General features: G+C 47.2%; 2 long non-coding RNA genes across 2 annotated transcripts; one reads left to right on the top strand and one right to left on the bottom strand.

Annotated features, from left to right (window-relative positions):
* Positions 1-275: 275 nt before the first annotated feature.
* Positions 276-17,480, bottom strand: LOC140843176 (uncharacterized). Its single transcript, XR_012120730.1, has 5 exons — positions 16,727-17,480; positions 14,707-14,920; positions 9,266-9,375; positions 6,268-6,406; positions 276-483 (listed from the first exon to the last, which is right to left on the bottom strand). It is a non-coding gene; the product is annotated as an uncharacterized lncRNA (long non-coding RNA).
* Positions 15,005-16,733, top strand: LOC140843178 (uncharacterized). The gene is made up of 3 exons (XR_012120732.1): positions 15,005-15,125; positions 15,555-15,656; positions 16,414-16,733. It is a non-coding gene; the product is annotated as an uncharacterized lncRNA (long non-coding RNA).
* Positions 17,481-17,939: the final 459 nt, after the last annotated feature.

Raw genomic sequence — 17,939 nt, 5'->3', positions numbered from 1 at the left:
ACAGTTCTAAAGAGCAACAGGGCCACTCAAGGTGGGTGGTTTGTAAGACCTGTCACCAGATGGGAGTAACTTTGCTTCTTCAAGAAACCTTGAAAGGGGTTCTCATAAGGAGGAACCACAGCACATGTCCATCATTGTCATCATCACCACCATTATCGTTTATTACATAAGAGCAGTCCTTAAGGGCCCACTATGTGTCAGGTGCAGTGCTGTGACTAATTGTCCTAACAATCTTGTGAGCTAAATGTTACTTTCCTCATTTTACAGGTGAAGCAACTCAAGCTCAGAGATGTTAAGTAACTTGTTGAAAGTTGACTTACTGCATTAAAGTGGCTGGGATTAGAACATCGGTCTGTCTGACTCTGAAGTCCATGTTCCGCTCTGGCAATTGTTTCCACAACAGCAGTAGAGATGTAGTGGTGTTGGTATGAGGTGAGCTTCCTCTGAGTGTAACTGCTGGAGATGCAGCACCAGCCGGGATTCCTGGTTGCAAGCAACAGAAACTAAAGAGTGAATTAAACAGCAAAGGCATTTATTGGAGAGTCATAGGGTAAATCAAATACTGATATAAAGACTGAGGAACCAGGCAGGAACCTGCCTCCACTGAGACACCATGGGAAATTCCTCTAGGAAGGTGTTTGGATTCTGGGAAGCCAAAACAGAATGACAAACATTTACTGCAGACTCCTAGAAGAGTGTCAAGGATTGGAATCCCAATAATGAACATTTGTACTCAAGTGTAGCTAAACCACTGGTGGCTGAATTTTTGATGCCCTCAAGACTGAGGGCCTGGAAAAACAAGTCATCTACACACATCTGAGCAAAGAGGTGATCGAGCCCCTTCCATTTGCCCCTCATATAACAACCAAACTTATGTCAGCAAGCTTTTGTAGTGACTGCTCCCCATGTGCACACACATCAGAACTGACTCATACTACCCAGCCCCCAAGATGGCCCCCAGAGATCTTTGCCTGCTGGTATTCTTCCCCTTTTATAGCCACTCCCATACTGTATCAGGGCTGACCTCCGTGAACAATAGAATATAGTGAATATGACTTCGGGTGACTTCCAGAGCTAGTCATGGAGGCATTGCAGCTTCTTCCTTGGTCTTTAGCATAGGAGGCTGTGGGGGAAGCCAGTTGCCCTGCTGTGAGGACACTCGAGCAGTCTCATGCCAGCCATGTGAGTGAGCCATTGAGTTTCGGAGTAATTTGCTACTCAACAATAGTTGGAGGTAAGAAAGATAGGAGTGTGAAATATGTGTGAAAATACTGTGTGTGGGAGCAGTAACTACTGAAGACACATAGTCCTTCCTGGGGCTAAAAGGGACCTCCCAACAGGTATGGACATTTCCTCAATCAACAGCGATGACAGGTGCCCAGACTCGCAGCAGACCTGGAGCTCTCTTATCTGTTCTTCATGTGTGGTTGTGTTTCCAAATAGGCTAAATATCTTGGCCTCCTGGGGCAAGGGTAGGGCAGTGGTGGGGCCTAGGGTAAGGCAGTTCAGGAACAACAGCCTTCCTTCTATGGCAGGTGTCTGGCTCTCTAAGCCCATCAGCCACAGACCTTCATGTACTGTGTTTTCCCTTTGTGTAAGCCAGGGACAGCACACTATGGCCCATGAATCACTCATCTGTTTTTGTAAATAAAGCTTTATTAGGACTCAGCCATGCCAGCTCATTTGTATACTGTCTAATGCTGTTTTTGTGCTACAGTGGCAGAGCTGAGCAGTTGTAGCAGATATCAAAGGTGGTCTGCAAATACCTACTGAATACTAAGTAATAGTAAAAGACATACTCTCTGGCCTTCTAAGGTAAAGCTTGCTGACTCCTGGTAGAAATGGTCAAAGTTGGCTAGCACAGCTGAGAGCCAGAGAGGCATCCTCTGCAGAGGATGGAGAGGCATTGTGGCTTTCCCCCTCTCCCTTTGTCAAGATGCAGGACTTTCTATAGGACGCAGAGTAGAGATGTCAAGGGGAATCTCACCAAATCTCGACCCATGAGCCAACAGACGTCTACCCTCCTGCATTAGTTATCTATTGCTGTGTAGCAAATTGCCCCAAAACTTGGTGCCTTAAAACAACAAATTATGATTACCTTTCACAGTGTCTGTGGGTTAGGAATCTCAGAATGGCTTAGCTGGGTGGTTCTGGCAGTTCTAGGTAGTTGAATTGAAAGCATCTTTGCGGCAAGCATTTTCACAGCATTAAATAATTGGCCAAAGGGCAATTTTGCTGTAGATAAATAGCTAGCCGACAGATTGGCTTGACAGTTTGTTGCTTTCATCAACTGGCTGACATTTTGGTTTCATTTTCCTCTTGATGCAGTACTCCCATTTTTATATTATATAAATCTTAGCCCTTGCAACCGTCTACTGTGGCGCAAAGCTTTGAACCCACATTTTCCAAAGAACTTTGGAACATCTATCAATGGACATGCAACAATATGGCAAGAGCAAACAACAGTGTCGAGGACTTTCACAACGCACTACAAAGCTTGGTTACAATACACATCCCGGTATTTGGGAACTGATACCTCTCTTAATGAAGGAAGACGTTTTAGCAAAAAAAGAAAAAGTGTGATGCTAAACAAGGAGATGAATCAACAAGCAAAAAAAAAAAAAATGTGTGAATAAAAGACTTTGAAGACAAGGGCTTACGTACAACTCACCAAAACAAAACAGCTATTTGCATAGTATTGTTCTGAATCTACACACATTTTAAATGTATTCAGACATTTAATATTTTGCAATAAAGTCTTTCAATTTTGTTACTCATTTTTCAAATTTCATTGTGGCCTTTTTAAAGAATGCCCCTCTTTTATTTTTTATGATTTTGTCTCTTATGGCAAAATTGTCTTACAGCTAATTAGTTATGCTTGTGGGGGAAAATGCTTTCATTGAAAAAGTTTGTAACAAAGATGCTTACAGAGAAAGCCTGGACACAGGCTCTGGCTTGGGGTCTTTCATGAGGTCAAGATGCTGCTGGGGCTACAGTCTCCTGAAGCCTTGACTGGGGTTGGGAGATGTGATTTCAAGGTGGCTCACTCACAGGTTGCCAAGTCCGTGCTGGTTACTGACAGGTTGCTTCAGTTCTACCCCATGCGGGCCTCTCCATAAGCTTCTTGAGTATCCCCACAACAGGGAAGCTGGCTGCCCCCAGAGAAAGCACACCACCATTTCTGTAACATCCTGTTAGCTGTTAGCGATTAGGGAAGGACTACACATAGGCGAATACCTAGAGGCAAGAATCATTGCGGGCTCTCTTAGAGGCCGGATACCACATATCTCACCCCAAGTAAGGGCGCTCATGAATGACAGAAAATGTGCTTTGGACAGAGAAAGAGATGGAGACTCTTAGTGGTCCTGCACGGTGGGTTGGAAAGAACTGAGCGCTGGTAGTCGGGATACTGGGGTGTCAGTCCTGGCTGTGCCTCTGACCGCCAGAGGGCCCTTGAAGGAGCCATGCCCCTGTGGGAGCTGCTGTTTTCTTATCTCTGATGAGAAAGGCTTTGAACTCAGGTCAGTGTGGCATGTGAGCCCAGTCCCTACCACAGCCAGTTCCTTCGTCTCTGTGGACTTCAGTTTCCTCATATGTAAAAGTGAGGAGGAGAACCAGCCTCCCTCTTTAGGTTGGTGTGGGGAATAAACCAGCCAGGCCATTTAGCACAGATGAGGTGCTTAATAAATATTAGCAGCCATCATTAGCAGCAGAAATAGATGTAACACCCCTAGCTGTAAGATCTGTTATCCCACAGTCTGTCGAGCCCTGAGAGTAAGGGGCTTCCGGACCTTCCTTCTTCCTCCATCAGTCGCCTTGCTCTGATTGCTTCCAAGGCTGGCTTTGGGCAGCTGTGCTCAGGCCTTTGGGGTAGGCTGGGGTGTCTGTTTCCTTTCTTAGCAGTTTGTGGTCAAGGCATTTGGAAGCTTGTTATAGCTAGCTGAGATTAGAAACCAAGCAACCAGAACAGCCTGACGCTTAGAGGTGGGGCCAGTCCTTGGGACAACTGGGAAGTGTGAGATCACAGAATGGCAGAGATGGAATAGACCTCAGACATCATCTAGTCCCTGAACTGATCACCCCTCCAGCCTGTGGGGCCACCATCCTTTCTCAGGAGCCCAATTTGAGCAGTTATGTGAAGGCCCACCATCTACCATCCGAGGTCCATAGAAGCAGCCCTTAGATGACTGCTGGCTTGAGGCCTACCTGCCCAACCCACCCTGTGGCCAAGCCACTGTGTGAAGTCCTCACCTCACTACAGAGGATGCAATCTGTCATATCTGTCCCAACTGTCCTCAGTCTCAGCCAGGAGCCCGGGTCTCTCCATGCACCCACTGGCTCCCAGACCCCTTCCCCACACCGCTCTGTGCATCTTCTTATGGGTCTGGCCTCCCACTGCCATCTCCCCTCCTCCCGTCCCTGCTCTATGACAGCAAACTTCTCTGTACCCGCAGCCCTTCCCTGGAACGTTCCCTCCTCGCAGGCTGCTCTCCTCTCAGGCGGAGCTGCTATCCTCACACCCGCCCCTCAGGGTCAGGGGGGCACTCTGCCACCTTCCTGGTGCCCCAGGCCGCTCCTGTACTCTCCTCCATCTTGTGAAAGCCCCTGCTCCTTGAGCCCCCCACCATTCAGCCCCTCCCCTCCCCTGATGCTCTCCCCAGCCGCCTGGTCGACCCACTCCCTCACTGACCGCCTTGGCCCCTGGACGTCCTTTCCACCCCAACTCCTTCACCTTTCCTGGGTCTTCACCATCCACAGGCATGACTTTTCCAGGATCCTAATCTTGTTGCAAAAAACACTTTCATATTTTAGCTACCCACTCCCTTCCCATCACCAAAAAGACATACCTTCCAGATCCCAAACCCACACATTTCACTCTCTGGCCATCATTTCTCATCCTTCCAACTTCTTTTCTTGAGCCTTCCTACACAGGACTTTGACCTTTTCATGCACCCAGGCTTCCTGGACCTGTTCTTTCTCACTACGCATCAGAGTCCTCCTGGCTTCACTTCCCTTTCTGCCCTAGAATCAATGGTCCTTCAGGGGAATCATTCCCTTGCACACACTGCCCATTCCCTTGTCTCTCTGGCTCCCCTACCTGCCATGGTGCTTGGCCTTTATGGCTTGTAGAACTTTTGGAGACACATGCTTTGGTTCGGACAGTTTGGTGGTCACATATGATGTATTCCGATTTCTGTCTGGACAAGGTACTGAGGTTCAAAGAGGTTATGGGGCTTTTCCACGTTTGCCAAAACTGAGACTCAAACCCTTGCCTCCTGATCCTGAGTCCATCTAGCCTCTTGAAGGCAGCCCTTCTAGAATAGGTTGGGGTTTGGGCACCTAGTGATGGGGTTGTGAGTCGGGGCAGGGCACCCCAGTAGAGGGGAGTGTGTTCCCTGGCAATGACAGGGGCAGGCAAGGCAGGCGTCCAGAGTGGGACTGTGCTTTTCCTCATAGGCCCCTTAGATGCTGAGAAATCCTCTCCCAGAGGCCCTCTTGCAGAGGTGTGCTGGCCATGAAATGCAACACCAGATGCAATTGGTAAAGCACTCTGTCTAAAACAGAATTCCTCCAGCTTCCCAGCCTTCTGCAAATCCCATTTCTTTCCTTGCTGGGGCTCAGGAGGCTGAGGGCCCTAAGTCACTCTGCACATCAAAGACGCCACCAGGGTTCTCTGTGCAGCCCACGGAGGCTTTTAACCAGCCTTCTGACAATAAAATTGCTTTTAAATAAAAACCAAGACTCTATATTCGGCAGGAAAGCGATTAACAGGATCAGTCAGGGGATGACATCATGCTATTTTTGTTGGCACTTCTCCAGCTCAAGTGTGAGGAGTCTGGGTGTGGAGGGAAGATATACATACAAATTTTTTCTTTTCAACTGACTTGGCTGCTCTGAGTCTAGGTCTGGAAAATCTGGGATGCGGGCGGGGACTGGCACCACTGGGAGTGAACTTCAAGCAAGGAGCTCAGGGCATCTCCCAGCCCGAGGGGGTGGGCACACTAGGCCTGCAGGGGCAGAGCAGTGCCTGTGAGTCATTCTCATAGGGCCTCAGACAACAGGAAAGGAAAGGCCCCGATTGGGGATCAGGCCCTGGACTTAGAGAAATGTGCCCTCTGAAGTGGGCAAGCGTCCTGGTACTGCAGGGCGATGAGGACTAGGGCCCGCTCACACATGGGCCCCCGGGCAACAGCCACTAGAAACACCCAGAATGACGGAGCAGCAAGGGCCTCAGAGGACACCTGCTCTGGTGGTTTCCAAACTTACTCTTTTTTGAAGTTAAGGAACTCTTGCTTCACCTGAGATAGTAAAGGTGCCCCACTGCATACAGAAGACTGGAGGAAGAAGAGCTGTGAGGCTTGGAGGCTCCTGGCTGGACCTCCCTGCCTCCTGAGGCTCTTGGACTCTAAACACCAAAGAAGCATAGAATGAAACTCTCTGATCATTCATTCAGGGAACACTTACTAAGTGCTTACTCCAGACCTGCCATTTTCCAGGTGCAGGGGGCTTGGTACACAAGGTGCACTGGTGAGCAAATCCAAGCACAGTGCCCCCATCAGGGGGCTTACATTTTGGTGTGGGAGATGGGTATTAATTAAATAATGACACAAATCAATGTTAACTGCCTCCTCCCTTGACATATGTGAAAAAAACTGAATGGTGATGTGTCAGATTCTTAGCAGGGCCTCGAAGTTATGGACAACTACGCCTCGAGCTGCCTTTCCAGCTTTGCCCTGCATTACTCTCCCACCAAAAGCACAGCACACCCACACCCTCGCTGCATTTTTCCGAGGGATTATCTGTCTTTCCCCAGCTCGTTTCCCTTGGGCCGCCTCATTGCTGCCACAGGGCTGGTTCCAGTCCAGCTGCTTCTGGGATCTCATTCAGACCCTCAGACATTTGTTGAGCATCTACTACCTACCAGGTACTGTACTAGAGACATCTTCCCTTCTCTTCAGAGTACAGGGTGTAGGAGAGGAAGGAAGCATTCAAATGAAGCAACAGTGACAGCACAGATGCTGGGTGGAGTCAGGAATGCTACCCAGACCGGGGCCCGTGTCCCTGTCAGAGGCAGTGTCCCTTCCGATCTGCTGGGCTGAGCGGAAGGTTGGGTTGTCTGCCTGTCCTCTCGGGGCCTCCCCTGCTACTGGCAGGTCTGTGTCCTGGAACCCTGAGTCACTGGACACTTGAGAAGCTAATGGTCCCTCTTCTCTGAGGTCAGTGACTGGCCGATCTGTCTTGTTGGGCTTCCTAAAATAGCCACATCAGGCTAAGTAGGTATTAAGTTAAGTTCTCTACTGAAGGGTTGCAGCTACTTTAGAATTATACATCTGGGGAGAAAAACCAAATTTCTTGTTAATATGGACTTTCCCCTGAATCTAAAGGGAAGGCACTTTAAATCTATTCCAAGTGGGGGTCCCCGATGCCATTCCCTTACCCTTGGCCTGGTCCACTGAACCCTGAGCTTCTCTCACTGTTTATCCATTCCAGGTCTTCAGATCTCCCCTCAGCTCCTTTGGGAAGCCTCTCCCCATACCCACTGGAAGTGTCTAACTTCTGTCCTTTCCACTCTTTCCTTCTGACACCCCTGCCCTGGGACACTCATTCTGGAGCACTGTGCTTCCAGCCCGCCGCTCCTCTCTGATCCCTTCCATGGCCACTCAGATCCTCAGGACCAGGAGGGACCAAGGAGGAGAGGTTCCGAGTCCAGCAGCCCATGGTCCGCGGTGGCTATAGATCCTTCTTTGGATTTCTTTTCAACATTCTCATCAATGTGAGCTGTGTGCATGTGGGTCCTGAGATCTAATGGTGCTATTAAATTATGAGTCTACATTTCTCTCTCAAACAGTAATTAATTTGGGGAGATGGTGACATTGCAGCCACACAAGAGAAGTTTGGCTGTCCAGTGGTTGCTGGTGGTAGTCCATACTGGATTGCCAGAGCTGACTCATAAATTTACAGGCATTTTGCAAGCCAGTTGCTAAACATTGCCATTGTAAAATAGTAAATTACATGAACATAGCTAATATGTTACATTGAAAACAAATCTAATAAATCCTAAAACTTCATTATTTCCTAATTGTTTTACTATGCTTTCTGCTTATTTCCTTGGGGTTATTTATGTCTATTGTACCTATGGGTGGAATAGTATATATGACCTACTGGACGTCACGATCCAACTCCAAGCTTGGTGGTATCACATTGGTAGCTTGCAGTCAGTCATGTGGGAGCATTTACACTGTGGGAATTGGCAAACAGTATAAGTCAAGGCTCCTTCTCCCCACCCAGAGTTTTATTTTATATTTTCTTTCTCCAAACACCACACCACCCAGAACACTCATATACCTACTATTTAGTGATTAGATACATTTATTGCTCATCAGTTACCTTATGAACTACTCTTTCTATCCCCAAAGAAAATTATATATTTGATTGAAAAGTCTAAGGTGAAGGCATAATCCAGTTTTGTAAAGTTATCTTTCAAAAAAAATTTTTTGGCCGATTTCATGTCAAATTATAGCACAACACATGAGAGTGGAAGAACTCTGTGGTCAGGAGGTTTGGGTTCCAAACCTAACCCACCAATTACTGGAGATTGTTTCTTCCTTGAACTTTAGTTTCCTCACGAAAAGTAGCTGCTGCCAGAGCTCCCACGTCACAGGGGCTACGTGAAAATGAAGTGACATAAGCCAGGTCACATTCTCAGAGAACAGGCTGTTTCCCTTTGCCCCTCCAGATCTGCGCAGAAATGAGGAGGCCAAAGCTGCTGCGCCCCTGCCGGGCACCGTCAACAGGCTGCGGCCCTCGGCCCCAGGTCGCAGCTCCTGTCCTGCTGCTCCTCACAGGGCTGACTCCCCATCTCATCCCTGTAGCCCAGGTAGAAAGACTGTGCCATCCATCTGGGGTGCTGTGTCTCCTGCCTGGTTCCCCACACCCGGCAGTGTGGGGAACAAATAGCCCCTTTCTTTAATTCTCCTCAAACTGCCTGCTTTGAGTGTTCAGGTTGCTTTCTGTGGGGTCTGGCCAATAAACTTAGCCTGGTGTCTAAATGAAGCATAGTAGCTGCTCAGCAAATGGAAGCAATTATTTACATGCAAATGGAAAATTCTGTGTCCTGTTAGAGGGATACCTATGTGTTTTATCCAACAACATCCAGTGATTTGACAGGTACTATTTACAGATGACTTACCAAGTTTATTTTTCATTTCTTAAGAAGCACCTACCATGTGGCAGTCAGCAAGGTCTGTGAGGACTACCTTCTTACCTGTTGGTTTCAGCAGGAGGTGGTAGCTTGCTGACACTTCCTCTCATGCCAGCTGACACGCAGACCCATAAGCCTCAAGATGATGAACCAGTTAGAACTCTTACCTAGAACTGAGCAGCAAGTCATTATCAGGACAAGTGGGTTTCACTCAGTCAGTGTTCTCTGGGGCGGACAAACAAACAAGGGTAAGCGGCCCTGTCAAAATGGGCCTTTCTCTGGCCCTAACTTAGATGTGAAGTTATATGTCAGAGACTTGGAGGATTCCTTAAGGATAGGGGAGAGCCTTGGATGGGGCTCTGGGGCCTGGTCCAGCCCCTGCGGAGCTGCTACCATTCTGTGAGAGGACAGAGACTGCCCTCTTTAGGACTTGGTTTCTTCCTCTGGAAACTGAAATGGTTGGTGTATTCATTTCCTGAGGCTGTCACAAATTGCAGCAAACTGGCGGCTTGAAACAACAGGAATTAATTTTCTCACTGTTCTGGAGGCTGGAAGCCCCAAATCGAGGTGTCAGCAGGCTCATGCTCCCTCTGAAATTTCTAGGGGGGAACCCCTCCCCAGCTTCCAGCTCCTGGTGTCTCCCAATATTCCATTCCTTGGCTTGCAGTAGCGTAACTACAACCTCTGCTGCATCTGCTGATGGCCTTCTTCCCTCTGTACATCTCTGTGTATCCTCTGCTTGTAAGGACACCAGTCATTGGATTTAGGGCCACTCAAATCCAATATGACCTCATCTTGGTCCTTAACTATGGCTGCAAAGACCTTTCCAAATAAGGTGACATTCTGGAGTTTGCAGTGGCCATGCATTTTTGGGGGACACTATTCACCCCACTACAGTTGGATGATACGTTCTCCATAGTTCCAGCCCTTGGAAGTTGGCGGGTATGTACGATCCCTAGTCAGGCACCTGTCCTTTCTGGGACTCCTTTGAAAGAGACTGGGTGAGGCAGCCGGTCCTCTGAGCTCCACGAAGGACAATAAAGAATGATCTGGGGGTGTCACCACCCACAGTGCAGCTGCTGCTCCATACTGCATCCCAGCCCTTCCCCTCTTCCCCCGCATGGCACCTCCGGACACAGCTCCACTCCTTCTCCACCTGTGCACCTGCCAGCTCTTACTGCTGACCTCTACTGGAGCCTGTGTAGGAGGCACTGAGCGAGGAGGCATATACCGTTTCTCTTTCTCCCAGCAGCCCTTTGAGATTACTAATATCACCACTCTCACTGAAAGTCACAAAACTGAGCATTCCACAGCTACAAAGAGGCGGCCCCAGGATCCGAATGCAGATCCGGCTGGTCCAAAGCTCATCTGACCACTCATCTGGATGTTTTAGCAGCAGTGAAATGGGCCCCAACTCATTCAGTCTGAAACCGGTCTCCTAAAAGATGTGTAAAGATGTGTGTATTTGTGTGTGTGTGTGTGCATGTGCACACGTGAGTGTGTGCATGTAGACGCCTGTCAGGTAAGTGCCTGCTGAGGAACACTACAGATTGACAGGGAGTCCCAAGGAGAGGGAGACCCAGACACAGTCCCTGAGCTTCTGTCACAGCCTGCAGGCCACTGCCCTGGCAGTGCTTGCAAACATGCTGCCCTCTGAGGGAAATGCCCCACCTGACATCTCAGATTACTGCCCAGGGCCAGTGGGAGAGAGTGGAGAGATTCCCCAGGTGGTGGGTGCCTCCTCCTAGATGTCTTCAGGAGAGTCTCTTTGGCCATTGAGGTCCCGTAAGGTCCTAATCGTCAAGTACCATGGGGAGCCCTGAGGCTGGCACTGTGGGAGCTAGAAAACAGGCGTCGAGATGACATGAATGCATGAGAACAGAGTAACCATAGCAACAAAATAGCTACTCTTTATTGAGTGCCTAAGTGCATATGCATACAGTGACATGTTATATGAATGTTGTGCTATTTAACACTTATAATTGTCCTAGGGGAGAGGGTTATAGCCCCATTTTGGGAATGAGGAAACTGACTCAGAGAGGTTAAGTAACCCCTGCAAGTTCACACTGCTAGGATTCACACTCAGGTCTGCCTGATTCCAACACTCCACCTCTTTCAGTGATGCTGCCCTGACTCCCATGGAAGGGATCTAATGCTATTCCCCGCCTCCTATGCTTTCCCAGGTCTGTTAAAGCGCTGGGTAATTAGGGATGTAGTAATAAACCAAGCAGTGGCTCCAAGGGGGTACAGACTAAAAACACTGCCTCCACTTGCTTAAGTCAAATTCATCTCAGCCTTCTTGGGCTGCCACTAACGCTCAGCCATGGAAGAGCTGGGATTCACGGGAGGTGCTGAGATGCTGATGTGTACATGGGTGATCTATTGTGGCCTCTTGGCCAGGTTATGTAATAAAGGTTGTACTTTATTATGCAGTCATGTTGATGACCTTCTTTTTAGTAAGAAAAACTATAGTTAGGAGACTCCCTCTCTCCCTGGATTCCTGGCTCCCTCTCACTTATCAGGTTTCAGCCTGGGGCACATCTGTTTAAATTATTAATCTCTAAAACAGGATAGAAATAATGACAGCTGTAATCACACACACACACACACATACACACACACACACACATGCACACACTTCTTCATGCCATGACAATTTGCTGGAAATGCTGACTAAATCATATTAACCTAATTGCTAGGTTGAAGTAATGATAATGATGATGATGGTAATAATAAAAGAATCGTTCTCAAATTATTCTGAGCGATGTTGTAACATCAGCTGCTGTACTCCTTCCTCAAGAAAGAATTTGCATTTTAAGAATCAGTTCTTATCAGGCAAATGGCTCTCCAGGAAGATAAATGACAGTGTTTAATGAGGTTTTTCACTTGCCCAGAGTGTAATCTCTTTTTCCTAAAGCAGATGAACACTAATTTCTAGGCAGGATTCAGGCCAAATGTCCACATTTGCAGACTTTCAGGGGGCAAACTGGAAAATGAAATATTCTAAAAATCCTAGCTATGACTTAGAGTGGATTCCTTCAGGGTAGCATTGCATTTTAGCTGTGGTTTCAGTGAGGCCCATTCCCGGTTGGGAATGTGGCTCTCTGGCTCTCTGGCACAGAAATGTTGGGAGCTGTTTTGGAATGCTTTTGGAAACCAGAGCAGGGTCTTCCCTCTAACCATAGCAGGCAGGCAGGCCACAGCCTGAAATGCTCCGGCTAATTAAAGACATAGGATGGAAAGATCCCAAAGGTCTCTCAACAAAGACTTCCTGTGCACCCACTGTGTGCGGCTCTATGTAGGTGAAAATGACTAGGATATAGCCCCTACTCTCTAGACTTTATAGCTAGTAAAGGAGAAATATGTACATAAACAATTACTTGTGATCAAAAAGTATTCTAAAAAAGAGATACTTTGGGAGCGAAGGGTAAGCTGAGTCAATGACCGTTGAACTGGGTCTTAAAGTATGAAGAGCTCTTCACCAGAGGGTTGGGGGAGGCAGGTTGAGGGATAAGCAGCAGGGGAAGGGCACTCCAGACAGAGATAACAGCACAGGCAAAAGAAGGGAGAGAAAAAGGTATTTGGGAAATAATCTTATCTGGCATTACTATAGCTCCTCTGTGCATCTGCCCTAGTGTCCAGGCCTTCCATCTGCTGTCTTAGCTCCCCTCTCTTAGTATACCCCTTGCTATGTCTGTTGGACAGTAACCATATTTATGTTGCTCTTTGCCATTTAATATTTTTTGTCATTCAGTTGTAAAATATTTTACAATTTCCTCCATTATTCTTTCTTTGACCATTATTATTTAGTAGTCAGAAATTTTCTTAACACATGGGTTTTGTGTGGAAATTGTTCTGCTTACTGACTTGTAAATTCATTGCACTGACATCAAAGAATGTGACCTGTATATAATTGATTCTTTAGTGCCTTTTGATATTTTCTTTGTGGCTTAGAGTACATGATTAATTCCTGTAAGCATATACTTTATTCTTTATTTGTGAGATACAAGCATCCATAAATAACCGGTTCAAATCTTCTATATCCTTCACAAATTTTCAGTCTATTTGAAAACTTTCTGAGAAGTGATTAAAATCTACCACCATGATTGTGCATTGTCGATATCTCCTTATAATGTCAGTTTTTGCTTTATATATTTTGAGGTTATGTTATAATATGCATACAAGTTCAGGATAGTTGCTTTTTTTTCTTTTTGGTGAACTGTTCCCTTTATCAAGACCTTTATTGCTAAGATTTTCTCTTAAGGCCTATTTTACTTCAAATTAATGTTGCTATATCAGCTTTCTTTTAGTTAGTACTTGCCTGGCAAAGTTTTTCCTAATCTTTGCTTTCAGCCTTTTTCTGTCTTTGATTTTAGGGGTGTCTTTTGTGAATGACTTTTAGCTGGATTCCAGTGTGTAGAACATAGTAGTTGCTCAATAATTATTTCTTGTAAGAATGACGGTTTGGTATCAAGGTGAAAAGACAGCTACACATATTTTCCTGAAATCTTTCCTGAGGGGGTAAGGGCGCTGAAAAAATTAAATCTCATCTGAAGACTTGTCCTTTAGCAGATGAGCTAAGTTTATATTTGTTGTGATTACTGATATATTTGACTAACTTCTAACATTTTTCATTTTCTAATTGCATGTGGTGTCTTTTTTTTCTCTCTCTCTCTCTTTTTTTTCTGTTTAATGCCTTCTATGGGATTGGCCAAATATGCTTTATTTCATTTCCCTTTCTTCTAGCTTGAAAGGGATGCCTTTTCTGTTCTTTAGTTGAACACCAGCACAATCACTTCTCACCTCTGTGTTACCAAGATGAAAACAGAGGAAAAACCCACAACTGTTCATTGAACATCTTGTGATGAGCATCATTCTAGACATTCACTATGTCCTTCGATTCAGCACAAAAGCCCTAGAAATTCAATATGAGTATCCCCATTTTACAGAAAGGAAAATCAAGCCTCAGAGAGTTAAGTAACCTGTCTAAGGCCCCACAGCCCGTGACCAGTAGATCTGGGTCTGGAGCCGGTTCTGTGCAACCTCAAAAGGTATGCCCATCCTGCTGCAGGCCACACTGTTGGCAGGGGCCAACCTCAGCTTGCTTAGGGACAGTTATCACAGTGCTTCTTTGTCCCCACCACCACGTTCTGATCAGCAAACCTTATCATCTCTATGACCCGGTGACAATTCAGAAATGGAAATGAATACTCATGGGCCTGGGTAAAGAGCGTTTAAATTTTGAGCAAGAGAAAGTCAAAAGCTGAGAAGTAAACAGAGCTTTTAAAGCCCTCCAAAATGAAATCCTCCACAAACTAGATGATTCTGTCAACTTTTTTTTTTTTTAGTATGACAGAGGTTCATTTATTTATTTATTTATTTATTTATTTTTTGAGAGGGCATCTCTCATATTTATTGATCAAATGGTTGTTAACAACAATAAAATTCAGTATAGGGGGGTGTCAACTTTTTTTTTAAATGACATCTTAGATTGGACCACTTACTGTTCTGGAGGAATGTTTTCTTTTTTCCCAGTGGATAAGTGTCCGCAGCCAGAGCTCCTTGGTAAGCAGACATGAAGAACTGTCGTTCTTGCCTGTACACTCTGCTCTTTTAATATTTGTTCTTTCTTCAAATAGTTTGCTTCCTTTGATTTCCTCTGGACGGGGTCTGAGGACCCAGATTAGTGAGAGGCAGAGAGGCAAAGCCACCCAGTCACTGCGGTAGGGAAGACAAGACAGAAGATTCGGAGGCAGTGTTAACATGCAGTGAGCCTTTGATGAGGTCACCCTCGGAGGGGGCAGGGGCTCTGAATAAGATTACCCACAATCCCTGTGGCTCCCAGAGCTCCTGTGCCGGAAACAATGCCCAGTGGAATGATAACCCTGCTGTTGAATGCCTCGCTGATTTTGCAGGGGTACAGGTACATCTTTGTCTGAAAGAGTGACATTCTTGTTCAGGATGAGCATGTGAAAGAATGTGAGCAAATTCCTGAAATACTGCCCAAGGACTGCAGCCATGCCCAGTAGCTACACCGGCACGGGTGTTTCCCAACAGTGCTGCCCTGGGCTGGCCAGAGGGCCTCCCGCAGCCCTGCTCAGGATTTCATCTCTTTGTGGAGGCACGTGAGGGAGACCTGCTCTTGAGCAGCATTTTTCAAACTGGACTACCCGGTCAGAATCACCTGGCTCGGGGGAGGGCAGTCGGTGAGCTTGTTAAAATGCTAGTTCAGGGCCCCACCCTAGACTTAATGAATCAGAATCCAATAGAGGCCCCAGTAATCGCATTTTCAATAAATGGCCTAGGAGATACTGGCACCTAGTCTGAAATGTTCTTCCATGGCTCTCTGCAGCTGCGCTAGGCTTCCTGGGGGTGGCCAGGCTGGAACGAGGAGGCACGTGGAAAGTGTCCAGGAGTCTTGAGCGCCAGCTCCCCCCTTGCTATATGACCCTGGGTAAGTCACTACATCACCCTGGGCTTCATTTCCTTGTCTCTTAAATAGGAGCCGCCAAAGCTTCTTGATGGAGGAACCAGGCAGAAACTAAGGACTCCAGCCTCCATTTTGACATATGCCTTTGCAGTGAAAGTGGGACTTCTGAGAGGAGATAGTAATTAAAGCTAATTGGTATGGTGTGTGAGGCACTGTATATGCATATGAGCTCATTTTCTTTCACCATAGCCCTGTGAGGGAGGTACTCCCTATTCCTATTTTACAGACAAAGGACTTAAGGAGAGGAAAAGTTACGGTCACATAGGTAGCAAGAGGTGGGACTGGGTCGCTCACTCAGACGTCACAGCCCTCGTTCTTAAAAACAAAGATATACTTTTTCTCAGCTGTAAATGTCCTACTAGCAATTGGAAATACCAGACACAGCTAAGAGGCTTGATCATCAGGCAAATGGGGCAGTTGTCTAAATAGAGGTGACACGTGGAAAGCTAGGGAAGTGGGTAAGAAGCAGAAAGCTGGAGCACCAATAAATACCTGCTGATTTATCAATCCGAGGTAACACAGCCCTACCTACTTCCATGGGATTGTAAATACAACTCAGATGGGGGGAATTTAAAGCCTCATGACAGGTGGGTGGAGGAAATCTTGGCGGGGAGCAAAGTCCATTTCAGAGTGCTCCCCGCTGCCCCGCCCCGCCCTGCCCCCGCCCCCTGCCCGGCAAGCTCTAGGTATAATGGCTCTAACTGTACTCTTACCTTCATAGGGATCTGAAGTTCCAAAGCTTTGAAGACACATTTGAAAAGTTACAAAACAACCACGAAGCCACACTGCTTTCACCAGAGGAGACTTGTCCAGCAGATCACACCCCGGCCTAATTTGGCATCAGGCAGAGACTGCACCAGAATTTGCTAGTGGGCAAAGCAGGTCCCCACAGAAGGCTCAGCCCAGCCAGTGCTGCCTTCTGCCTGGATGGGCGAGAGGCTGGAATTTCCAGGGAACTGGAGGACCTCTCTTGCCTCTATGTGCCCTCCTGGGGAGGGGAGAAGTTCCTTTTTTGCCCCAGTGTCAGCTCTTACCTTCATGCCAAGGCCTGGACCTCCGTGCTCCAGTCTCTCCGCCAGCCTGGACCTGTGGCGCCCCACACTGCTACAGCCCACAGCCTCCTGGGCAGCTCATGTGGAGGCCCTCCTGATGACTCAAACTCACTTGTCTCAAACCAAATTCCAGCAATTTACCCTGACCCCTGCCCTGTTTTGCTTTTTTGGTTAATGGAACCAGTTCACCAAGTCTTTCAGTGCTTTCTATCACCTACAGGGTTGAGCCCAGACTCCTGGCACAGAACCCAGGGATCTTTGGGAACCAAAGACACCTACCTGCCTGGCTCCATGCCCAGCTCTTTGCATCACAGCCACACCTGTGCCCCTTAACACCTTGGGTGTCTTTTCTCCACCTAGGTTTTTTTTTTTTAGGATGACTTTTGTTGCTCTGGCAGCCTGACTGCACTTTCTTGTCCTTCAAGACCTGGTTCACCTCCCTTGAGAAGCCTTCCAAGATTGTAACACTCTCCTCCCCAGATAGCTCCTCTCTACTTGGAGCTCCTTGCTGTGTACCCAATATACTTGTCACTCTGTATTGCTAACAGCTGTCCACGTGTCCTTCCTGTTGGACACCAAGCTTCTGGGCTTCTCCGTGGAGAGAGGTCCTCTGTCACAGGCTCTCCCCCTCAGTTGTGTTCCCCATGCCCGGTGAATGCTCAGGGGATATGGTTGAATAAATGAACCCAGGATCCAATAGCTAGGCCTGAATTTCTGAGAAAATAAGACTGTAGGTTTTGGAAGCCTCAAGATTTTATCCAAAGCATAAAATCTTTGCTTTTTGCAGAGATTGGGACCAGGAGAGGGGAGTTTTAGGGATAGAGGAGAAGAGGCAGGGGGAGAAGAGGTAAAGAAACAGAATGAGAACTTCCCAACTTTGTCTCTATATTGCCCCAGTCTTTCTGTCTGAATATTGTTTTACACCTTAGGCTGCAGGTTAGAACCAAAGGGCAACACCTAAATGTACCCATAACTGCTCCCTCCCACTGACACCCAGATTCTGACTTCAGTGGTCTGGAGCAGTCCTGGCACTAGCATTTTTTATGGTCCCGAGGTGGTTCAGATGTGAGCCAGGGTTGGGCTCCACAGCCTTGGGGGTGGCTTCTGGTCTCCCACTCTGGCTATGCTAAATGTGGGCCCAGCTTCAGTTTGTGGAGAAGCAATTTCTTTAGCTCTCTCACGAGCTGCTGAGCTG

This window comes from Manis javanica, chromosome 8 (genome assembly GCF_040802235.1).
Source record: "Manis javanica isolate MJ-LG chromosome 8, MJ_LKY, whole genome shotgun sequence".
Lineage (NCBI taxonomy): Eukaryota > Metazoa > Chordata > Mammalia > Pholidota > Manidae > Manis > Manis javanica.
The sequence above is the reverse complement of the archived record's forward strand: the minus strand, read 5'-3'. Positions and strand labels throughout refer to the sequence as shown.